This window comes from Penaeus chinensis, unplaced genomic scaffold (genome assembly GCF_019202785.1).
Source record: "Penaeus chinensis breed Huanghai No. 1 unplaced genomic scaffold, ASM1920278v2 CTG_3461, whole genome shotgun sequence".
Lineage (NCBI taxonomy): Eukaryota > Metazoa > Arthropoda > Malacostraca > Decapoda > Penaeidae > Penaeus > Penaeus chinensis.
The window spans coordinates 29,844-55,356 of NW_025918156.1; the positions used below are offsets into that span (position 1 = coordinate 29,844).

The 25,513-nt window shown below is 37.2% G+C and overlaps 17 non-coding genes across 17 annotated transcripts; all 17 read right to left on the reverse strand.

Moving 5' to 3' along the window:
* Positions 1-214: 214 nt before the first annotated feature.
* LOC125024722 lies at positions 215-333 on the reverse strand. The gene has a single exon (XR_007114826.1). It is a non-coding gene; the product is annotated as a 5S ribosomal RNA (ribosomal RNA).
* A 1,390-nt stretch (positions 334-1,723) lies between these two features.
* On the reverse strand, positions 1,724-1,842 carry LOC125024712. Its single transcript, XR_007114816.1, has one exon. It is a non-coding gene; the product is annotated as a 5S ribosomal RNA (ribosomal RNA).
* Positions 1,843-3,289: 1,447 nt separating this feature from the next.
* LOC125024734 lies at positions 3,290-3,408 on the reverse strand. Its single transcript, XR_007114837.1, has one exon. It is a non-coding gene; the product is annotated as a 5S ribosomal RNA (ribosomal RNA).
* Positions 3,409-4,798: 1,390 nt separating this feature from the next.
* LOC125024713 lies at positions 4,799-4,917 on the reverse strand. The gene has a single exon (XR_007114817.1). It is a non-coding gene; the product is annotated as a 5S ribosomal RNA (ribosomal RNA).
* Positions 4,918-6,364: 1,447 nt separating this feature from the next.
* On the reverse strand, positions 6,365-6,483 carry LOC125024689. Its single transcript, XR_007114794.1, has one exon. It is a non-coding gene; the product is annotated as a 5S ribosomal RNA (ribosomal RNA).
* A 1,390-nt stretch (positions 6,484-7,873) lies between these two features.
* On the reverse strand, positions 7,874-7,992 carry LOC125024714. The gene has a single exon (XR_007114818.1). It is a non-coding gene; the product is annotated as a 5S ribosomal RNA (ribosomal RNA).
* A 1,447-nt stretch (positions 7,993-9,439) lies between these two features.
* LOC125024690 lies at positions 9,440-9,558 on the reverse strand. Its single transcript, XR_007114795.1, has one exon. It is a non-coding gene; the product is annotated as a 5S ribosomal RNA (ribosomal RNA).
* A 1,390-nt stretch (positions 9,559-10,948) lies between these two features.
* Positions 10,949-11,067, reverse strand: LOC125024715. The gene has a single exon (XR_007114819.1). It is a non-coding gene; the product is annotated as a 5S ribosomal RNA (ribosomal RNA).
* A 1,447-nt stretch (positions 11,068-12,514) lies between these two features.
* Positions 12,515-12,633, reverse strand: LOC125024691. Its single transcript, XR_007114796.1, has one exon. It is a non-coding gene; the product is annotated as a 5S ribosomal RNA (ribosomal RNA).
* Positions 12,634-14,023: 1,390 nt separating this feature from the next.
* On the reverse strand, positions 14,024-14,142 carry LOC125024716. Its single transcript, XR_007114820.1, has one exon. It is a non-coding gene; the product is annotated as a 5S ribosomal RNA (ribosomal RNA).
* Positions 14,143-15,589: 1,447 nt separating this feature from the next.
* Positions 15,590-15,708, reverse strand: LOC125024692. Its single transcript, XR_007114797.1, has one exon. It is a non-coding gene; the product is annotated as a 5S ribosomal RNA (ribosomal RNA).
* Positions 15,709-17,098: 1,390 nt separating this feature from the next.
* LOC125024717 lies at positions 17,099-17,217 on the reverse strand. The gene has a single exon (XR_007114821.1). It is a non-coding gene; the product is annotated as a 5S ribosomal RNA (ribosomal RNA).
* A 1,447-nt stretch (positions 17,218-18,664) lies between these two features.
* LOC125024693 lies at positions 18,665-18,783 on the reverse strand. Its single transcript, XR_007114798.1, has one exon. It is a non-coding gene; the product is annotated as a 5S ribosomal RNA (ribosomal RNA).
* Positions 18,784-20,173: 1,390 nt separating this feature from the next.
* Positions 20,174-20,292, reverse strand: LOC125024718. Its single transcript, XR_007114822.1, has one exon. It is a non-coding gene; the product is annotated as a 5S ribosomal RNA (ribosomal RNA).
* A 1,447-nt stretch (positions 20,293-21,739) lies between these two features.
* LOC125024694 lies at positions 21,740-21,858 on the reverse strand. The gene has a single exon (XR_007114799.1). It is a non-coding gene; the product is annotated as a 5S ribosomal RNA (ribosomal RNA).
* A 1,390-nt stretch (positions 21,859-23,248) lies between these two features.
* Positions 23,249-23,367, reverse strand: LOC125024719. The gene has a single exon (XR_007114823.1). It is a non-coding gene; the product is annotated as a 5S ribosomal RNA (ribosomal RNA).
* Positions 23,368-24,814: 1,447 nt separating this feature from the next.
* LOC125024695 lies at positions 24,815-24,933 on the reverse strand. Its single transcript, XR_007114800.1, has one exon. It is a non-coding gene; the product is annotated as a 5S ribosomal RNA (ribosomal RNA).
* Between the last annotated feature and the right edge of the window lie 580 nt (positions 24,934-25,513).

A 25,513-nucleotide genomic window follows, 5' to 3' on the forward strand; every position in this document is an offset into this window, starting at 1 on the left:
ACAATTAGATGAAATTAATGATAGAGATCATATAAAGGGCATAATAATCATTTGAAAGCGTGACCATCCTTCACTCTAAATCCGACGGCGTTGGCTCTTACTCTATTTCGCATTGACAGAAGTATAATTTCAATTGATGTATTAATCAACTAGAAGCAGGGCTGTTACAAGTGACAAAGAAAGACATAACACATTTAGCATATATATAATAAAATGCCAACGGCATCTGGTGTTCCCAGGCGGTCACCCATCCAAGTACTGACCAGACCCAACGCTGCTTAACTTCGCTGATCGGACGAGAAGCGGTGCTTTCAACGTGGTATGATCGTTGGCATCTACCAGTCCAACATTAACTAACCTTGTGTGTCTGCTCAAATTTTCATTCATGATGTATCTTTCATTTTGGCAGCATTCTGAATTATCATGACATCCCAGTCATATTACTGAGATGCTCACAATATATGCATCAATCACAACCGACCACTATCGGCACTATAAGCAACGCTAAATCACTTGTCAGCACTTTTATGCAGCTGCCTTAAAAGCCTTTTGCCAATTTTGGAGCTGTGCAACTCTGTAAACAATGCAGGGTCTACACATAATGCATAAGAAACTGAGCAAAATGATATTGCACATGCTTATAAATCTGTGTACAATGTACATTGCCGCCACGGTCACGAGAAGGAGCTAAATGATATAGCTAGTCCTAATCAGAAATGCAGATTACTAGTCAATCTTGAATCTTGAGTACTTTCATACAACGCTTTGCTGTTATTATGTTGCCACTTTTGTTGGAATTATCAGTATTATTAGTTGCATTTGCATTTGCATTATTACTTGTAGTTCCTTTATTATCACCCTTATCTCTATGTTTAATAGCGTCCGGTTATTGGTGCCATCAACATTAGGATTATTGCCATGGTAATCATGAGAATGATGCTGCTATAATCAGTGATGGACATCGATACACAGAATTATCTAAAGCGATACCGATACACAGGTTCTTGAAACAATGGCTAAGGGAATTCTGATATTCGGATTCTCTGTAAATAGCTAAAGCGATATCTATACGAATACATGTATCGCTGACACTTTGTTGTAAGAAAATGTCCCCACTGACAGCCATGTATCTGACTTCAATGTTTGATACAATGTAATGACTGCAGCAGAAATTGTTTTCTTCTCGTGTATCATGCTTGTAAATTTTGATGTAATGCAGATTACCAAGATTGATTACCAAATGATTTCAACATAAGAATATTACTGATGTCTCCTACGCCACAGTAACAACAATTACACTTACAACTGACAGCTACGCTCATAGTGCTCATGTAGGTAGTAGTAATGGTAATCGTATTGTCATTTTCCGGATCTGAATGGTACAGAACCAAAGCTTCAAAACTGCTGCCAAATCTATTGCTAAAACTTGATCGTGAGTCTTTTTGTTAGCCTGATATCATAATTACAATGATCTTATTCTTATTTGTGTTGCTAATATCATTATTAATGTGGTTATTGATAACACCATCACTATCACTTTGCTTTAGTTATACCCCTATTCGTTTTCTGTTTATCCTTCACTCTAAATCCGACGGTGTTGGCTCTTACTCTATTTCGTATTGATAGAAGTATAATTTCAACTGATCTATTAATCAAATGGAAGAAGGGCCGTTAAAAGTGACAAAAAGAAATACATTACATATCGAGCATGTATATGATAAAATGCCAACAGCATCTGGTGTTCCCAGGCGGTCACCCATCCAAGTACTGACCAGACCCAACGCTGCTTAACTTCGCTGATCGGACGAGAAGCGGTGCTTTCAACGTGGTATGATCGTTGGCATCCATCAGTCCAACATTAACTAACTTTGTGTGTCTGCTCAAATTTGCCTTCATAAGGTAGCTTTCATTTTGCCAGCATTCTGAAGTATCATGACATTCCAGTCATATTACTGAGATACTCACTCACAATATATGCATCAATCACAACCGACCACTATCGGCAGTATAAGCAAGGCTAAATCAAATGTCATCACTTGTATGCACCTGCCTTAAGCCTTGTGCCATTTTTGGAGCTGTGCCACTCTGTAAACAATGCAGGGTCTACAAATAATGCAAACGGAACTGAGCAAAATGATTATAAATCTGCGTACAATGTACATTGCCGCCACGGTCACTAGAAGGAGCTAAATGATATAGCTAGTCCTAATCAGAAATGCAGATTGCTAGTCAATCTTGAATCTTGAGTACTTTCATACAACTCTTTGCTGTTATTATGTTGCCATTTTTGTTGGAATTATCAGTATCATTAGTTGTATCTGCATTATGATTATTACTTGTAGTTCCTTTATTATCACCATTATCTCTATTTTTAATAGCGTTCGGTTATTGTTGCTATCAACATTAGGATTATTGCCATGCTAATCATAATAGTGGTGCTGCTCTCATTTAGCGATGGACGTCGATACACAGAATTGTCTAAAGCGGTACCGATATACAGGTTCTTGAAACAATGGCTAAGGTAATTCTGATATTCGGATTCTTTGTAAATCGCTAAAGCGATATTTATGCCAATGCCAAGCAAGGATCGCTGACACTTTGTTGTAAGAAAATATCCCCACTGACAGCTCTATATCTCACTTCAATATTTGATACAATGGAGTGGCTGCAGCAGAATTCTTTTCCTTCTCGTGTATCATGCTTGTGAATTTTGATGTAATGCCGAATACCAAGGTTGATTACCAAATCATTGCAACATAAGAATATTACTGATGTCTCCTACGCCACAGTAACAACAATTACACTTACAACTGACAGCTACGCTCATAGTACTCTGTGTATTAAGAGTGTTATTAAGTATCAAGAGTGATTATTGCTGTTATCAACATTATCATTATTGTCATGGCAATGATGGTGATGATGGTACTGTAATGATTAATGTAAATCATGAGTGATCATTATAATGGTGGTGATAACATTAATGGTGACAATTGGAATGACAATTAAACAGTAGGCATGTCGATGACAATAAATGTAATTGTAATCCAACCACAAAAGGTAATGATTGGTAAGTTAACAATTAGATGAAATTAATGATAGAGATCATATAAAGGGCATAATAATCATTTGAAAGCGTGACCATCCTTCACTCTAAATCCGACGGCGTTGGCTCTTACTCTATTTCGCATTGACAGAAGTATAATTTCAATTGATGTATTAATCAACTAGAAGCAGGGCTGTTACAAGTGACAAAGAAAGACATAACACATTTAGCATATATATAATAAAATGCCAACGGCATCTGGTGTTCCCAGGCGGTCACCCATCCAAGTACTGACCAGACCCAACGCTGCTTAACTTCGCTGATCGGACGAGAAGCGGTGCTTTCAACGTGGTATGATCGTTGGCATCTACCAGTCCAACATTAACTAACCTTGTGTGTCTGCTCAAATTTTCATTCATGATGTATCTTTCATTTTGGCAGCATTCTGAATTATCATGACATCCCAGTCATATTACTGAGATGCTCACAATATATGCATCAATCACAACCGACCACTATCGGCACTATAAGCAACGCTAAATCACTTGTCAGCACTTTTATGCAGCTGCCTTAAAAGCCTTTTGCCAATTTTGGAGCTGTGCAACTCTGTAAACAATGCAGGGTCTACACATAATGCATAAGAAACTGAGCAAAATGATATTGCACATGCTTATAAATCTGTGTACAATGTACATTGCCGCCACGGTCACGAGAAGGAGCTAAATGATATAGCTAGTCCTAATCAGAAATGCAGATTACTAGTCAATCTTGAATCTTGAGTACTTTCATACAACGCTTTGCTGTTATTATGTTGCCACTTTTGTTGGAATTATCAGTATTATTAGTTGCATTTGCATTTGCATTATTACTTGTAGTTCCTTTATTATCACCCTTATCTCTATGTTTAATAGCGTCCGGTTATTGGTGCCATCAACATTAGGATTATTGCCATGGTAATCATGAGAATGATGCTGCTATAATCAGTGATGGACATCGATACACAGAATTATCTAAAGCGATACCGATACACAGGTTCTTGAAACAATGGCTAAGGGAATTCTGATATTCGGATTCTCTGTAAATAGCTAAAGCGATATCTATACGAATACATGTATCGCTGACACTTTGTTGTAAGAAAATGTCCCCACTGACAGCCATGTATCTGACTTCAATGTTTGATACAATGTAATGACTGCAGCAGAAATTGTTTTCTTCTCGTGTATCATGCTTGTAAATTTTGATGTAATGCAGATTACCAAGATTGATTACCAAATGATTTCAACATAAGAATATTACTGATGTCTCCTACGCCACAGTAACAACAATTACACTTACAACTGACAGCTACGCTCATAGTGCTCATGTAGGTAGTAGTAATGGTAATCGTATTGTCATTTTCCGGATCTGAATGGTACAGAACCAAAGCTTCAAAACTGCTGCCAAATCTATTGCTAAAACTTGATCGTGAGTCTTTTTGTTAGCCTGATATCATAATTACAATGATCTTATTCTTATTTGTGTTGCTAATATCATTATTAATGTGGTTATTGATAACACCATCACTATCACTTTGCTTTAGTTATACCCCTATTCGTTTTCTGTTTATCCTTCACTCTAAATCCGACGGTGTTGGCTCTTACTCTATTTCGTATTGATAGAAGTATAATTTCAACTGATCTATTAATCAAATGGAAGAAGGGCCGTTAAAAGTGACAAAAAGAAATACATTACATATCGAGCATGTATATGATAAAATGCCAACAGCATCTGGTGTTCCCAGGCGGTCACCCATCCAAGTACTGACCAGACCCAACGCTGCTTAACTTCGCTGATCGGACGAGAAGCGGTGCTTTCAACGTGGTATGATCGTTGGCATCCATCAGTCCAACATTAACTAACTTTGTGTGTCTGCTCAAATTTGCCTTCATAAGGTAGCTTTCATTTTGCCAGCATTCTGAAGTATCATGACATTCCAGTCATATTACTGAGATACTCACTCACAATATATGCATCAATCACAACCGACCACTATCGGCAGTATAAGCAAGGCTAAATCAAATGTCATCACTTGTATGCACCTGCCTTAAGCCTTGTGCCATTTTTGGAGCTGTGCCACTCTGTAAACAATGCAGGGTCTACAAATAATGCAAACGGAACTGAGCAAAATGATTATAAATCTGCGTACAATGTACATTGCCGCCACGGTCACTAGAAGGAGCTAAATGATATAGCTAGTCCTAATCAGAAATGCAGATTGCTAGTCAATCTTGAATCTTGAGTACTTTCATACAACTCTTTGCTGTTATTATGTTGCCATTTTTGTTGGAATTATCAGTATCATTAGTTGTATCTGCATTATGATTATTACTTGTAGTTCCTTTATTATCACCATTATCTCTATTTTTAATAGCGTTCGGTTATTGTTGCTATCAACATTAGGATTATTGCCATGCTAATCATAATAGTGGTGCTGCTCTCATTTAGCGATGGACGTCGATACACAGAATTGTCTAAAGCGGTACCGATATACAGGTTCTTGAAACAATGGCTAAGGTAATTCTGATATTCGGATTCTTTGTAAATCGCTAAAGCGATATTTATGCCAATGCCAAGCAAGGATCGCTGACACTTTGTTGTAAGAAAATATCCCCACTGACAGCTCTATATCTCACTTCAATATTTGATACAATGGAGTGGCTGCAGCAGAATTCTTTTCCTTCTCGTGTATCATGCTTGTGAATTTTGATGTAATGCCGAATACCAAGGTTGATTACCAAATCATTGCAACATAAGAATATTACTGATGTCTCCTACGCCACAGTAACAACAATTACACTTACAACTGACAGCTACGCTCATAGTACTCTGTGTATTAAGAGTGTTATTAAGTATCAAGAGTGATTATTGCTGTTATCAACATTATCATTATTGTCATGGCAATGATGGTGATGATGGTACTGTAATGATTAATGTAAATCATGAGTGATCATTATAATGGTGGTGATAACATTAATGGTGACAATTGGAATGACAATTAAACAGTAGGCATGTCGATGACAATAAATGTAATTGTAATCCAACCACAAAAGGTAATGATTGGTAAGTTAACAATTAGATGAAATTAATGATAGAGATCATATAAAGGGCATAATAATCATTTGAAAGCGTGACCATCCTTCACTCTAAATCCGACGGCGTTGGCTCTTACTCTATTTCGCATTGACAGAAGTATAATTTCAATTGATGTATTAATCAACTAGAAGCAGGGCTGTTACAAGTGACAAAGAAAGACATAACACATTTAGCATATATATAATAAAATGCCAACGGCATCTGGTGTTCCCAGGCGGTCACCCATCCAAGTACTGACCAGACCCAACGCTGCTTAACTTCGCTGATCGGACGAGAAGCGGTGCTTTCAACGTGGTATGATCGTTGGCATCTACCAGTCCAACATTAACTAACCTTGTGTGTCTGCTCAAATTTTCATTCATGATGTATCTTTCATTTTGGCAGCATTCTGAATTATCATGACATCCCAGTCATATTACTGAGATGCTCACAATATATGCATCAATCACAACCGACCACTATCGGCACTATAAGCAACGCTAAATCACTTGTCAGCACTTTTATGCAGCTGCCTTAAAAGCCTTTTGCCAATTTTGGAGCTGTGCAACTCTGTAAACAATGCAGGGTCTACACATAATGCATAAGAAACTGAGCAAAATGATATTGCACATGCTTATAAATCTGTGTACAATGTACATTGCCGCCACGGTCACGAGAAGGAGCTAAATGATATAGCTAGTCCTAATCAGAAATGCAGATTACTAGTCAATCTTGAATCTTGAGTACTTTCATACAACGCTTTGCTGTTATTATGTTGCCACTTTTGTTGGAATTATCAGTATTATTAGTTGCATTTGCATTTGCATTATTACTTGTAGTTCCTTTATTATCACCCTTATCTCTATGTTTAATAGCGTCCGGTTATTGGTGCCATCAACATTAGGATTATTGCCATGGTAATCATGAGAATGATGCTGCTATAATCAGTGATGGACATCGATACACAGAATTATCTAAAGCGATACCGATACACAGGTTCTTGAAACAATGGCTAAGGGAATTCTGATATTCGGATTCTCTGTAAATAGCTAAAGCGATATCTATACGAATACATGTATCGCTGACACTTTGTTGTAAGAAAATGTCCCCACTGACAGCCATGTATCTGACTTCAATGTTTGATACAATGTAATGACTGCAGCAGAAATTGTTTTCTTCTCGTGTATCATGCTTGTAAATTTTGATGTAATGCAGATTACCAAGATTGATTACCAAATGATTTCAACATAAGAATATTACTGATGTCTCCTACGCCACAGTAACAACAATTACACTTACAACTGACAGCTACGCTCATAGTGCTCATGTAGGTAGTAGTAATGGTAATCGTATTGTCATTTTCCGGATCTGAATGGTACAGAACCAAAGCTTCAAAACTGCTGCCAAATCTATTGCTAAAACTTGATCGTGAGTCTTTTTGTTAGCCTGATATCATAATTACAATGATCTTATTCTTATTTGTGTTGCTAATATCATTATTAATGTGGTTATTGATAACACCATCACTATCACTTTGCTTTAGTTATACCCCTATTCGTTTTCTGTTTATCCTTCACTCTAAATCCGACGGTGTTGGCTCTTACTCTATTTCGTATTGATAGAAGTATAATTTCAACTGATCTATTAATCAAATGGAAGAAGGGCCGTTAAAAGTGACAAAAAGAAATACATTACATATCGAGCATGTATATGATAAAATGCCAACAGCATCTGGTGTTCCCAGGCGGTCACCCATCCAAGTACTGACCAGACCCAACGCTGCTTAACTTCGCTGATCGGACGAGAAGCGGTGCTTTCAACGTGGTATGATCGTTGGCATCCATCAGTCCAACATTAACTAACTTTGTGTGTCTGCTCAAATTTGCCTTCATAAGGTAGCTTTCATTTTGCCAGCATTCTGAAGTATCATGACATTCCAGTCATATTACTGAGATACTCACTCACAATATATGCATCAATCACAACCGACCACTATCGGCAGTATAAGCAAGGCTAAATCAAATGTCATCACTTGTATGCACCTGCCTTAAGCCTTGTGCCATTTTTGGAGCTGTGCCACTCTGTAAACAATGCAGGGTCTACAAATAATGCAAACGGAACTGAGCAAAATGATTATAAATCTGCGTACAATGTACATTGCCGCCACGGTCACTAGAAGGAGCTAAATGATATAGCTAGTCCTAATCAGAAATGCAGATTGCTAGTCAATCTTGAATCTTGAGTACTTTCATACAACTCTTTGCTGTTATTATGTTGCCATTTTTGTTGGAATTATCAGTATCATTAGTTGTATCTGCATTATGATTATTACTTGTAGTTCCTTTATTATCACCATTATCTCTATTTTTAATAGCGTTCGGTTATTGTTGCTATCAACATTAGGATTATTGCCATGCTAATCATAATAGTGGTGCTGCTCTCATTTAGCGATGGACGTCGATACACAGAATTGTCTAAAGCGGTACCGATATACAGGTTCTTGAAACAATGGCTAAGGTAATTCTGATATTCGGATTCTTTGTAAATCGCTAAAGCGATATTTATGCCAATGCCAAGCAAGGATCGCTGACACTTTGTTGTAAGAAAATATCCCCACTGACAGCTCTATATCTCACTTCAATATTTGATACAATGGAGTGGCTGCAGCAGAATTCTTTTCCTTCTCGTGTATCATGCTTGTGAATTTTGATGTAATGCCGAATACCAAGGTTGATTACCAAATCATTGCAACATAAGAATATTACTGATGTCTCCTACGCCACAGTAACAACAATTACACTTACAACTGACAGCTACGCTCATAGTACTCTGTGTATTAAGAGTGTTATTAAGTATCAAGAGTGATTATTGCTGTTATCAACATTATCATTATTGTCATGGCAATGATGGTGATGATGGTACTGTAATGATTAATGTAAATCATGAGTGATCATTATAATGGTGGTGATAACATTAATGGTGACAATTGGAATGACAATTAAACAGTAGGCATGTCGATGACAATAAATGTAATTGTAATCCAACCACAAAAGGTAATGATTGGTAAGTTAACAATTAGATGAAATTAATGATAGAGATCATATAAAGGGCATAATAATCATTTGAAAGCGTGACCATCCTTCACTCTAAATCCGACGGCGTTGGCTCTTACTCTATTTCGCATTGACAGAAGTATAATTTCAATTGATGTATTAATCAACTAGAAGCAGGGCTGTTACAAGTGACAAAGAAAGACATAACACATTTAGCATATATATAATAAAATGCCAACGGCATCTGGTGTTCCCAGGCGGTCACCCATCCAAGTACTGACCAGACCCAACGCTGCTTAACTTCGCTGATCGGACGAGAAGCGGTGCTTTCAACGTGGTATGATCGTTGGCATCTACCAGTCCAACATTAACTAACCTTGTGTGTCTGCTCAAATTTTCATTCATGATGTATCTTTCATTTTGGCAGCATTCTGAATTATCATGACATCCCAGTCATATTACTGAGATGCTCACAATATATGCATCAATCACAACCGACCACTATCGGCACTATAAGCAACGCTAAATCACTTGTCAGCACTTTTATGCAGCTGCCTTAAAAGCCTTTTGCCAATTTTGGAGCTGTGCAACTCTGTAAACAATGCAGGGTCTACACATAATGCATAAGAAACTGAGCAAAATGATATTGCACATGCTTATAAATCTGTGTACAATGTACATTGCCGCCACGGTCACGAGAAGGAGCTAAATGATATAGCTAGTCCTAATCAGAAATGCAGATTACTAGTCAATCTTGAATCTTGAGTACTTTCATACAACGCTTTGCTGTTATTATGTTGCCACTTTTGTTGGAATTATCAGTATTATTAGTTGCATTTGCATTTGCATTATTACTTGTAGTTCCTTTATTATCACCCTTATCTCTATGTTTAATAGCGTCCGGTTATTGGTGCCATCAACATTAGGATTATTGCCATGGTAATCATGAGAATGATGCTGCTATAATCAGTGATGGACATCGATACACAGAATTATCTAAAGCGATACCGATACACAGGTTCTTGAAACAATGGCTAAGGGAATTCTGATATTCGGATTCTCTGTAAATAGCTAAAGCGATATCTATACGAATACATGTATCGCTGACACTTTGTTGTAAGAAAATGTCCCCACTGACAGCCATGTATCTGACTTCAATGTTTGATACAATGTAATGACTGCAGCAGAAATTGTTTTCTTCTCGTGTATCATGCTTGTAAATTTTGATGTAATGCAGATTACCAAGATTGATTACCAAATGATTTCAACATAAGAATATTACTGATGTCTCCTACGCCACAGTAACAACAATTACACTTACAACTGACAGCTACGCTCATAGTGCTCATGTAGGTAGTAGTAATGGTAATCGTATTGTCATTTTCCGGATCTGAATGGTACAGAACCAAAGCTTCAAAACTGCTGCCAAATCTATTGCTAAAACTTGATCGTGAGTCTTTTTGTTAGCCTGATATCATAATTACAATGATCTTATTCTTATTTGTGTTGCTAATATCATTATTAATGTGGTTATTGATAACACCATCACTATCACTTTGCTTTAGTTATACCCCTATTCGTTTTCTGTTTATCCTTCACTCTAAATCCGACGGTGTTGGCTCTTACTCTATTTCGTATTGATAGAAGTATAATTTCAACTGATCTATTAATCAAATGGAAGAAGGGCCGTTAAAAGTGACAAAAAGAAATACATTACATATCGAGCATGTATATGATAAAATGCCAACAGCATCTGGTGTTCCCAGGCGGTCACCCATCCAAGTACTGACCAGACCCAACGCTGCTTAACTTCGCTGATCGGACGAGAAGCGGTGCTTTCAACGTGGTATGATCGTTGGCATCCATCAGTCCAACATTAACTAACTTTGTGTGTCTGCTCAAATTTGCCTTCATAAGGTAGCTTTCATTTTGCCAGCATTCTGAAGTATCATGACATTCCAGTCATATTACTGAGATACTCACTCACAATATATGCATCAATCACAACCGACCACTATCGGCAGTATAAGCAAGGCTAAATCAAATGTCATCACTTGTATGCACCTGCCTTAAGCCTTGTGCCATTTTTGGAGCTGTGCCACTCTGTAAACAATGCAGGGTCTACAAATAATGCAAACGGAACTGAGCAAAATGATTATAAATCTGCGTACAATGTACATTGCCGCCACGGTCACTAGAAGGAGCTAAATGATATAGCTAGTCCTAATCAGAAATGCAGATTGCTAGTCAATCTTGAATCTTGAGTACTTTCATACAACTCTTTGCTGTTATTATGTTGCCATTTTTGTTGGAATTATCAGTATCATTAGTTGTATCTGCATTATGATTATTACTTGTAGTTCCTTTATTATCACCATTATCTCTATTTTTAATAGCGTTCGGTTATTGTTGCTATCAACATTAGGATTATTGCCATGCTAATCATAATAGTGGTGCTGCTCTCATTTAGCGATGGACGTCGATACACAGAATTGTCTAAAGCGGTACCGATATACAGGTTCTTGAAACAATGGCTAAGGTAATTCTGATATTCGGATTCTTTGTAAATCGCTAAAGCGATATTTATGCCAATGCCAAGCAAGGATCGCTGACACTTTGTTGTAAGAAAATATCCCCACTGACAGCTCTATATCTCACTTCAATATTTGATACAATGGAGTGGCTGCAGCAGAATTCTTTTCCTTCTCGTGTATCATGCTTGTGAATTTTGATGTAATGCCGAATACCAAGGTTGATTACCAAATCATTGCAACATAAGAATATTACTGATGTCTCCTACGCCACAGTAACAACAATTACACTTACAACTGACAGCTACGCTCATAGTACTCTGTGTATTAAGAGTGTTATTAAGTATCAAGAGTGATTATTGCTGTTATCAACATTATCATTATTGTCATGGCAATGATGGTGATGATGGTACTGTAATGATTAATGTAAATCATGAGTGATCATTATAATGGTGGTGATAACATTAATGGTGACAATTGGAATGACAATTAAACAGTAGGCATGTCGATGACAATAAATGTAATTGTAATCCAACCACAAAAGGTAATGATTGGTAAGTTAACAATTAGATGAAATTAATGATAGAGATCATATAAAGGGCATAATAATCATTTGAAAGCGTGACCATCCTTCACTCTAAATCCGACGGCGTTGGCTCTTACTCTATTTCGCATTGACAGAAGTATAATTTCAATTGATGTATTAATCAACTAGAAGCAGGGCTGTTACAAGTGACAAAGAAAGACATAACACATTTAGCATATATATAATAAAATGCCAACGGCATCTGGTGTTCCCAGGCGGTCACCCATCCAAGTACTGACCAGACCCAACGCTGCTTAACTTCGCTGATCGGACGAGAAGCGGTGCTTTCAACGTGGTATGATCGTTGGCATCTACCAGTCCAACATTAACTAACCTTGTGTGTCTGCTCAAATTTTCATTCATGATGTATCTTTCATTTTGGCAGCATTCTGAATTATCATGACATCCCAGTCATATTACTGAGATGCTCACAATATATGCATCAATCACAACCGACCACTATCGGCACTATAAGCAACGCTAAATCACTTGTCAGCACTTTTATGCAGCTGCCTTAAAAGCCTTTTGCCAATTTTGGAGCTGTGCAACTCTGTAAACAATGCAGGGTCTACACATAATGCATAAGAAACTGAGCAAAATGATATTGCACATGCTTATAAATCTGTGTACAATGTACATTGCCGCCACGGTCACGAGAAGGAGCTAAATGATATAGCTAGTCCTAATCAGAAATGCAGATTACTAGTCAATCTTGAATCTTGAGTACTTTCATACAACGCTTTGCTGTTATTATGTTGCCACTTTTGTTGGAATTATCAGTATTATTAGTTGCATTTGCATTTGCATTATTACTTGTAGTTCCTTTATTATCACCCTTATCTCTATGTTTAATAGCGTCCGGTTATTGGTGCCATCAACATTAGGATTATTGCCATGGTAATCATGAGAATGATGCTGCTATAATCAGTGATGGACATCGATACACAGAATTATCTAAAGCGATACCGATACACAGGTTCTTGAAACAATGGCTAAGGGAATTCTGATATTCGGATTCTCTGTAAATAGCTAAAGCGATATCTATACGAATACATGTATCGCTGACACTTTGTTGTAAGAAAATGTCCCCACTGACAGCCATGTATCTGACTTCAATGTTTGATACAATGTAATGACTGCAGCAGAAATTGTTTTCTTCTCGTGTATCATGCTTGTAAATTTTGATGTAATGCAGATTACCAAGATTGATTACCAAATGATTTCAACATAAGAATATTACTGATGTCTCCTACGCCACAGTAACAACAATTACACTTACAACTGACAGCTACGCTCATAGTGCTCATGTAGGTAGTAGTAATGGTAATCGTATTGTCATTTTCCGGATCTGAATGGTACAGAACCAAAGCTTCAAAACTGCTGCCAAATCTATTGCTAAAACTTGATCGTGAGTCTTTTTGTTAGCCTGATATCATAATTACAATGATCTTATTCTTATTTGTGTTGCTAATATCATTATTAATGTGGTTATTGATAACACCATCACTATCACTTTGCTTTAGTTATACCCCTATTCGTTTTCTGTTTATCCTTCACTCTAAATCCGACGGTGTTGGCTCTTACTCTATTTCGTATTGATAGAAGTATAATTTCAACTGATCTATTAATCAAATGGAAGAAGGGCCGTTAAAAGTGACAAAAAGAAATACATTACATATCGAGCATGTATATGATAAAATGCCAACAGCATCTGGTGTTCCCAGGCGGTCACCCATCCAAGTACTGACCAGACCCAACGCTGCTTAACTTCGCTGATCGGACGAGAAGCGGTGCTTTCAACGTGGTATGATCGTTGGCATCCATCAGTCCAACATTAACTAACTTTGTGTGTCTGCTCAAATTTGCCTTCATAAGGTAGCTTTCATTTTGCCAGCATTCTGAAGTATCATGACATTCCAGTCATATTACTGAGATACTCACTCACAATATATGCATCAATCACAACCGACCACTATCGGCAGTATAAGCAAGGCTAAATCAAATGTCATCACTTGTATGCACCTGCCTTAAGCCTTGTGCCATTTTTGGAGCTGTGCCACTCTGTAAACAATGCAGGGTCTACAAATAATGCAAACGGAACTGAGCAAAATGATTATAAATCTGCGTACAATGTACATTGCCGCCACGGTCACTAGAAGGAGCTAAATGATATAGCTAGTCCTAATCAGAAATGCAGATTGCTAGTCAATCTTGAATCTTGAGTACTTTCATACAACTCTTTGCTGTTATTATGTTGCCATTTTTGTTGGAATTATCAGTATCATTAGTTGTATCTGCATTATGATTATTACTTGTAGTTCCTTTATTATCACCATTATCTCTATTTTTAATAGCGTTCGGTTATTGTTGCTATCAACATTAGGATTATTGCCATGCTAATCATAATAGTGGTGCTGCTCTCATTTAGCGATGGACGTCGATACACAGAATTGTCTAAAGCGGTACCGATATACAGGTTCTTGAAACAATGGCTAAGGTAATTCTGATATTCGGATTCTTTGTAAATCGCTAAAGCGATATTTATGCCAATGCCAAGCAAGGATCGCTGACACTTTGTTGTAAGAAAATATCCCCACTGACAGCTCTATATCTCACTTCAATATTTGATACAATGGAGTGGCTGCAGCAGAATTCTTTTCCTTCTCGTGTATCATGCTTGTGAATTTTGATGTAATGCCGAATACCAAGGTTGATTACCAAATCATTGCAACATAAGAATATTACTGATGTCTCCTACGCCACAGTAACAACAATTACACTTACAACTGACAGCTACGCTCATAGTACTCTGTGTATTAAGAGTGTTATTAAGTATCAAGAGTGATTATTGCTGTTATCAACATTATCATTATTGTCATGGCAATGATGGTGATGATGGTACTGTAATGATTAATGTAAATCATGAGTGATCATTATAATGGTGGTGATAACATTAATGGTGACAATTGGAATGACAATTAAACAGTAGGCATGTCGATGACAATAAATGTAATTGTAATCCAACCACAAAAGGTAATGATTGGTAAGTTAACAATTAGATGAAATTAATGATAGAGATCATATAAAGGGCATAATAATCATTTGAAAGCGTGACCATCCTTCACTCTAAATCCGACGGCGTTGGCTCTTACTCTATTTCGCATTGACAGAAGTATAATTTCAATTGATGTATTAATCAACTAGAAGCAGGGCTGTTACAAGTGACAAAGAAAGACATAACACATTTAGCATATATATAATAAAATGCCAACGGCATCTGGTGTTCCCAGGCGGTCACCCATCCAAGTACTGACCAGACCCAACGCTGCTTAACTTCGCTGATCGGACGAGAAGCGGTGCTTTCAACGTGGTATGATCGTTGGCATCTACCAGTCCAACATTAACTAACCTTGTGTGTCTGCTCAAATTTTCATTCATGATGTATCTTTCATTTTGGCAGCATTCTGAATTATCATGACATCCCAGTCATATTACTGAGATGCTCACAATATATGCATCAATCACAACCGACCACTATCGGCACTATAAGCAACGCTAAATCACTTGTCAGCACTTTTATGCAGCTGCCTTAAAAGCCTTTTGCCAATTTTGGAGCTGTGCAACTCTGTAAACAATGCAGGGTCTACACATAATGCATAAGAAACTGAGCAAAATGATATTGCACATGCTTATAAATCTGTGTACAATGTACATTGCCGCCACGGTCACGAGAAGGAGCTAAATGATATAGCTAGTCCTAATCAGAAATGCAGATTACTAGTCAATCTTGAATCTTGAGTACTTTCATACAACGCTTTGCTGTTATTATGTTGCCACTTTTGTTGGAATTATCAGTATTATTAGTTGCATTTGCATTTGCATTATTACTTGTAGTTCCTTTATTATCACCCTTATCTCTATGTTTAATAGCGTCCGGTTATTGGTGCCATCAACATTAGGATTATTGCCATGGTAATCATGAGAATGATGCTGCTATAATCAGTGATGGACATCGATACACAGAATTATCTAAAGCGATACCGATACACAGGTTCTTGAAACAATGGCTAAGGGAATTCTGATATTCGGATTCTCTGTAAATAGCTAAAGCGATATCTATACGAATACATGTATCGCTGACACTTTGTTGTAAGAAAATGTCCCCACTGACAGCCATGTATCTGACTTCAATGTTTGATACAATGTAATGACTGCAGCAGAAATTGTTTTCTTCTCGTGTATCATGCTTGTAAATTTTGATGTAATGCAGATTACCAAGATTGATTACCAAATGATTTCAACATAAGAATATTACTGATGTCTCCTACGCCACAGTAACAACAATTACACTTACAACTGACAGCTACGCTCATAGTGCTCATGTAGGTAGTAGTAATGGTAATCGTATTGTCATTTTCCGGATCTGAATGGTACAGAACCAAAGCTTCAAAACTGCTGCCAAATCTATTGCTAAAACTTGATCGTGAGTCTTTTTGTTAGCCTGATATCATAATTACAATGATCTTATTCTTATTTGTGTTGCTAATATCATTATTAATGTGGTTATTGATAACACCATCACTATCACTTTGCTTTAGTTATACCCCTATTCGTTTTCTGTTTATCCTTCACTCTAAATCCGACGGTGTTGGCTCTTACTCTATTTCGTATTGATAGAAGTATAATTTCAACTGATCTATTAATCAAATGGAAGAAGGGCCGTTAAAAGTGACAAAAAGAAATACATTACATATCGAGCATGTATATGATAAAATGCCAACAGCATCTGGTGTTCCCAGGCGGTCACCCATCCAAGTACTGACCAGACCCAACGCTGCTTAACTTCGCTGATCGGACGAGAAGCGGTGCTTTCAACGTGGTATGATCGTTGGCATCCATCAGTCCAACATTAACTAACTTTGTGTGTCTGCTCAAATTTGCCTTCATAAGGTAGCTTTCATTTTGCCAGCATTCTGAAGTATCATGACATTCCAGTCATATTACTGAGATACTCACTCACAATATATGCATCAATCACAACCGACCACTATCGGCAGTATAAGCAAGGCTAAATCAAATGTCATCACTTGTATGCACCTGCCTTAAGCCTTGTGCCATTTTTGGAGCTGTGCCACTCTGTAAACAATGCAGGGTCTACAAATAATGCAAACGGAACTGAGCAAAATGATTATAAATCTGCGTACAATGTACATTGCCGCCACGGTCACTAGAAGGAGCTAAATGATATAGCTAGTCCTAATCAGAAATGCAGATTGCTAGTCAATCTTGAATCTTGAGTACTTTCATACAACTCTTTGCTGTTATTATGTTGCCATTTTTGTTGGAATTATCAGTATCATTAGTTGTATCTGCATTATGATTATTACTTGTAGTTCCTTTATTATCACCATTATCTCTATTTTTAATAGCGTTCGGTTATTGTTGCTATCAACATTAGGATTATTGCCATGCTAATCATAATAGTGGTGCTGCTCTCATTTAGCGATGGACGTCGATACACAGAATTGTCTAAAGCGGTACCGATATACAGGTTCTTGAAACAATGGCTAAGGTAATTCTGATATTCGGATTCTTTGTAAATCGCTAAAGCGATATTTATGCCAATGCCAAGCAAGGATCGCTGACACTTTGTTGTAAGAAAATATCCCCACTGACAGCTCTATATCTCACTTCAATATTTGATACAATGGAGTGGCTGCAGCAGAATTCTTTTCCTTCTCGTGTATCATGCTTGTGAATTTTGATGTAATGCCGAATACCAAGGTTGATTACCAAATCATTGCAACATAAGAATATTACTGATGTCTCCTACGCCACAGTAACAACAATTACACTTACAACTGACAGCTACGCTCATAGTACTCTGTGTATTAAGAGTGTTATTAAGTATCAAGAGTGATTATTGCTGTTATCAACATTATCATTATTGTCATGGCAATGATGGTGATGATGGTACTGTAATGATTAATGTAAATCATGAGTGATCATTATAATGGTGGTGATAACATTAATGGTGACAATTGGAATGACAATTAAACAGTAGGCATGTCGATGACAATAAATGTAATTGTAATCCAACCACAAAAGGTAATGATTGGTAAGTTAACAATTAGATGAAATTAATGATAGAGATCATATAAAGGGCATAATAATCATTTGAAAGCGTGACCATCCTTCACTCTAAATCCGACGGCGTTGGCTCTTACTCTATTTCGCATTGACAGAAGTATAATTTCAATTGATGTATTAATCAACTAGAAGCAGGGCTGTTACAAGTGACAAAGAAAGACATAACACATTTAGCATATATATAATAAAATGCCAACGGCATCTGGTGTTCCCAGGCGGTCACCCATCCAAGTACTGACCAGACCCAACGCTGCTTAACTTCGCTGATCGGACGAGAAGCGGTGCTTTCAACGTGGTATGATCGTTGGCATCTACCAGTCCAACATTAACTAACCTTGTGTGTCTGCTCAAATTTTCATTCATGATGTATCTTTCATTTTGGCAGCATTCTGAATTATCATGACATCCCAGTCATATTACTGAGATGCTCACAATATATGCATCAATCACAACCGACCACTATCGGCACTATAAGCAACGCTAAATCACTTGTCAGCACTTTTATGCAGCTGCCTTAAAAGCCTTTTGCCAATTTTGGAGCTGTGCAACTCTGTAAACAATGCAGGGTCTACACATAATGCATAAGAAACTGAGCAAAATGATATTGCACATGCTTATAAATCTGTGTACAATGTACATTGCCGCCACGGTCACGAGAAGGAGCTAAATGATATAGCTAGTCCTAATCAGAAATGCAGATTACTAGTCAATCTTGAATCTTGAGTACTTTCATACAACGCTTTGCTGTTATTATGTTGCCACTTTTGTTGGAATTATCAGTATTATTAGTTGCATTTGCATTTGCATTATTACTTGTAGTTCCTTTATTATCACCCTTATCTCTATGTTTAATAGCGTCCGGTTATTGGTGCCATCAACATTAGGATTATTGCCATGGTAATCATGAGAATGATGCTGCTATAATCAGTGATGGACATCGATACACAGAATTATCTAAAGCGATACCGATACACAGGTTCTTGAAACAATGGCTAAGGGAATTCTGATATTCGGATTCTCTGTAAATAGCTAAAGCGATATCTATACGAATACATGTATCGCTGACACTTTGTTGTAAGAAAATGTCCCCACTGACAGCCATGTATCTGACTTCAATGTTTGATACAATGTAATGACTGCAGCAGAAATTGTTTTCTTCTCGTGTATCATGCTTGTAAATTTTGATGTAATGCAGATTACCAAGATTGATTACCAAATGATTTCAACATAAGAATATTACTGATGTCTCCTACGCCACAGTAACAACAATTACACTTACAACTGACAGCTACGCTCATAGTGCTCATGTAGGTAGTAGTAATGGTAATCGTATTGTCATTTTCCGGATCTGAATGGTACAGAACCAAAGCTTCAAAACTGCTGCCAAATCTATTGCTAAAACTTGATCGTGAGTCTTTTTGTTAGCCTGATATCATAATTACAATGATCTTATTCTTATTTGTGTTGCTAATATCATTATTAATGTGGTTATTGATAACACCATCACTATCACTTTGCTTTAGTTATACCCCTATTCGTTTTCTGTTTATCCTTCACTCTAAATCCGACGGTGTTGGCTCTTACTCTATTTCGTATTGATAGAAGTATAATTTCAACTGATCTATTAATCAAATGGAAGAAGGGCCGTTAAAAGTGACAAAAAGAAATACATTACATATCGAGCATGTATATGATAAAATGCCAACAGCATCTGGTGTTCCCAGGCGGTCACCCATCCAAGTACTGACCAGACCCAACGCTGCTTAACTTCGCTGATCGGACGAGAAGCGGTGCTTTCAACGTGGTATGATCGTTGGCATCCATCAGTCCAACATTAACTAACTTTGTGTGTCTGCTCAAATTTGCCTTCATAAGGTAGCTTTCATTTTGCCAGCATTCTGAAGTATCATGACATTCCAGTCATATTACTGAGATACTCACTCACAATATATGCATCAATCACAACCGACCACTATCGGCAGTATAAGCAAGGCTAAATCAAATGTCATCACTTGTATGCACCTGCCTTAAGCCTTGTGCCATTTTTGGAGCTGTGCCACTCTGTAAACAATGCAGGGTCTACAAATAATGCAAACGGAACTGAGCAAAATGATTATAAATCTGCGTACAATGTACATTGCCGCCACGGTCACTAGAAGGAGCTAAATGATATAGCTAGTCCTAATCAGAAATGCAGATTGCTAGTCAATCTTGAATCTTGAGTACTTTCATACAACTCTTTGCTGTTATTATGTTGCCATTTTTGTTGGAATTATCAGTATCATTAGTTGTATCTGCATTATGATTATTACTTGTAGTTCCTTTATTATCACCATTATCTCTATTTTTAATAGCGTTCGGTTATTGTTGCTATCAACATTAGGATTATTGCCATGCTAATCATAATAGTGGTGCTGCTCTCATTTAGCGATGGACGTCGATACACAGAATTGTCTAAAGCGGTACCGATATACAGGTTCTTGAAACAATGGCTAAGGTAATTCTGATATTCGGATTCTTTGTAAATCGCTAAAGCGATATTTATGCCAATGCCAAGCAAGGATCGCTGACACTTTGTTGTAAGAAAATATCCCCACTGACAGCTCTATATCTCACTTCAATATTTGATACAATGGAGTGGCTGCAGCAGAATTCTTTTCCTTCTCGTGTATCATGCTTGTGAATTTTGATGTAATGCCGAATACCAAGGTTGATTACCAAATCATTGCAACATAAGAATATTACTGATGTCTCCTACGCCACAGTAACAACAATTACACTTACAACTGACAGCTACGCTCATAGTACTCTGTGTATTAAGAGTGTTATTAAGTATCAAGAGTGATTATTGCTGTTATCAACATTATCATTATTGTCATGGCAATGATGGTGATGATGGTACTGTAATGATTAATGTAAATCATGAGTGATCATTATAATGGTGGTGATAACATTAATGGTGACAATTGGAATGACAATTAAACAGTAGGCATGTCGATGACAATAAATGTAATTGTAATCCAACCACAAAAGGTAATGATTGGTAAGTTAACAATTAGATGAAATTAATGATAGAGATCATATAAAGGGCATAATAATCATTTGAAAGCGTGACCATCCTTCACTCTAAATCCGACGGCGTTGGCTCTTACTCTATTTCGCATTGACAGAAGTATAATTTCAATTGATGTATTAATCAACTAGAAGCAGGGCTGTTACAAGTGACAAAGAAAGACATAACACATTTAGCATATATATAATAAAATGCCAACGGCATCTGGTGTTCCCAGGCGGTCACCCATCCAAGTACTGACCAGACCCAACGCTGCTTAACTTCGCTGATCGGACGAGAAGCGGTGCTTTCAACGTGGTATGATCGTTGGCATCTACCAGTCCAACATTAACTAACCTTGTGTGTCTGCTCAAATTTTCATTCATGATGTATCTTTCATTTTGGCAGCATTCTGAATTATCATGACATCCCAGTCATATTACTGAGATGCTCACAATATATGCATCAATCACAACCGACCACTATCGGCACTATAAGCAACGCTAAATCACTTGTCAGCACTTTTATGCAGCTGCCTTAAAAGCCTTTTGCCAATTTTGGAGCTGTGCAACTCTGTAAACAATGCAGGGTCTACACATAATGCATAAGAAACTGAGCAAAATGATATTGCACATGCTTATAAATCTGTGTACAATGTACATTGCCGCCACGGTCACGAGAAGGAGCTAAATGATATAGCTAGTCCTAATCAGAAATGCAGATTACTAGTCAATCTTGAATCTTGAGTACTTTCATACAACGCTTTGCTGTTATTATGTTGCCACTTTTGTTGGAATTATCAGTATTATTAGTTGCATTTGCATTTGCATTATTACTTGTAGTTCCTTTATTATCACCCTTATCTCTATGTTTAATAGCGTCCGGTTATTGGTGCCATCAACATTAGGATTATTGCCATGGTAATCATGAGAATGATGCTGCTATAATCAGTGATGGACATCGATACACAGAATTATCTAAAGCGATACCGATACACAGGTTCTTGAAACAATGGCTAAGGGAATTCTGATATTCGGATTCTCTGTAAATAGCTAAAGCGATATCTATACGAATACATGTATCGCTGACACTTTGTTGTAAGAAAATGTCCCCACTGACAGCCATGTATCTGACTTCAATGTTTGATACAATGTAATGACTGCAGCAGAAATTGTTTTCTTCTCGTGTATCATGCTTGTAAATTTTGATGTAATGCAGATTACCAAGATTGATTACCAAATGATTTCAACATAAGAATATTACTGATGTCTCCTACGCCACAGTAACAACAATTACACTTACAACTGACAGCTACGCTCATAGTGCTCATGTAGGTAGTAGTAATGGTAATCGTATTGTCATTTTCCGGATCTGAATGGTACAGAACCAAAGCTTCAAAACTGCTGCCAAATCTATTGCTAAAACTTGATCGTGAGTCTTTTTGTTAGCCTGATATCATAATTACAATGATCTTATTCTTATTTGTGTTGCTAATATCATTATTAATGTGGTTATTGATAACACCATCACTATCACTTTGCTTTAGTTATACCCCTATTCGTTTTCTGTTTATCCTTCACTCTAAATCCGACGGTGTTGGCTCTTACTCTATTTCGTATTGATAGAAGTATAATTTCAACTGATCTATTAATCAAATGGAAGAAGGGCCGTTAAAAGTGACAAAAAGAAATACATTACATATCGAGCATGTATATGATAAAATGCCAACAGCATCTGGTGTTCCCAGGCGGTCACCCATCCAAGTACTGACCAGACCCAACGCTGCTTAACTTCGCTGATCGGACGAGAAGCGGTGCTTTCAACGTGGTATGATCGTTGGCATCCATCAGTCCAACATTAACTAACTTTGTGTGTCTGCTCAAATTTGCCTTCATAAGGTAGCTTTCATTTTGCCAGCATTCTGAAGTATCATGACATTCCAGTCATATTACTGAGATACTCACTCACAATATATGCATCAATCACAACCGACCACTATCGGCAGTATAAGCAAGGCTAAATCAAATGTCATCACTTGTATGCACCTGCCTTAAGCCTTGTGCCATTTTTGGAGCTGTGCCACTCTGTAAACAATGCAGGGTCTACAAATAATGCAAACGGAACTGAGCAAAATGATTATAAATCTGCGTACAATGTACATTGCCGCCACGGTCACTAGAAGGAGCTAAATGATATAGCTAGTCCTAATCAGAAATGCAGATTGCTAGTCAATCTTGAATCTTGAGTACTTTCATACAACTCTTTGCTGTTATTATGTTGCCATTTTTGTTGGAATTATCAGTATCATTAGTTGTATCTGCATTATGATTATTACTTGTAGTTCCTTTATTATCACCATTATCTCTATTTTTAATAGCGTTCGGTTATTGTTGCTATCAACATTAGGATTATTGCCATGCTAATCATAATAGTGGTGCTGCTCTCATTTAGCGATGGACGTCGATACACAGAATTGTCTAAAGCGGTACCGATATACAGGTTCTTGAAACAATGGCTAAGGTAATTCTGATATTCGGATTCTTTGTAAATCGCTAAAGCGATATTTATGCCAATGCCAAGCAAGGATCGCTGACACTTTGTTGTAAGAAAATATCCCCACTGACAGCTCTATATCTCACTTCAATATTTGATACAATGGAGTGGCTGCAGCAGAATTCTTTTCCTTCTCGTGTATCATGCTTGTGAATTTTGATGTAATGCCGAATACCAAGGTTGATTACCAAATCATTGCAACATAAGAATATTACTGATGTCTCCTACGCCACAGTAACAACAATTACACTTACAACTGACAGCTACGCTCATAGTACTCTGTGTATTAAGAGTGTTATTAAGTATCAAGAGTGATTATTGCTGTTATCAACATTATCATTATTGTCATGGCAATGATGGTGATGATGGTACTGTAATGATTAATGTAAATCATGAGTGATCATTATAATGGTGGTGATAACATTAATGGTGACAATTGGAATGACAATTAAACAGTAGGCATGTCGATGACAATAAATGTAATTGTAATCCAACCACAAAAGGTAATGATTGGTAAGTTAACAATTAGATGAAATTAATGATAGAGATCATATAAAGGGCATAATAATCATTTGAAAGCGTGACCATCCTTCACTCTAAATCCGACGGCGTTGGCTCTTACTCTATTTCGCATTGACAGAAGTATAATTTCAATTGATGTATTAATCAACTAGAAGCAGGGCTGTTACAAGTGACAAAGAAAGACATAACACATTTAGCATATATATAATAAAATGCCAACGGCATCTGGTGTTCCCAGGCGGTCACCCATCCAAGTACTGACCAGACCCAACGCTGCTTAACTTCGCTGATCGGACGAGAAGCGGTGCTTTCAACGTGGTATGATCGTTGGCATCTACCAGTCCAACATTAACTAACCTTGTGTGTCTGCTCAAATTTTCATTCATGATGTATCTTTCATTTTGGCAGCATTCTGAATTATCATGACATCCCAGTCATATTACTGAGATGCTCACAATATATGCATCAATCACAACCGACCACTATCGGCACTATAAGCAACGCTAAATCACTTGTCAGCACTTTTATGCAGCTGCCTTAAAAGCCTTTTGCCAATTTTGGAGCTGTGCAACTCTGTAAACAATGCAGGGTCTACACATAATGCATAAGAAACTGAGCAAAATGATATTGCACATGCTTATAAATCTGTGTACAATGTACATTGCCGCCACGGTCACGAGAAGGAGCTAAATGATATAGCTAGTCCTAATCAGAAATGCAGATTACTAGTCAATCTTGAATCTTGAGTACTTTCATACAACGCTTTGCTGTTATTATGTTGCCACTTTTGTTGGAATTATCAGTATTATTAGTTGCATTTGCATTTGCATTATTACTTGTAGTTCCTTTATTATCACCCTTATCTCTATGTTTAATAGCGTCCGGTTATTGGTGCCATCAACATTAGGATTA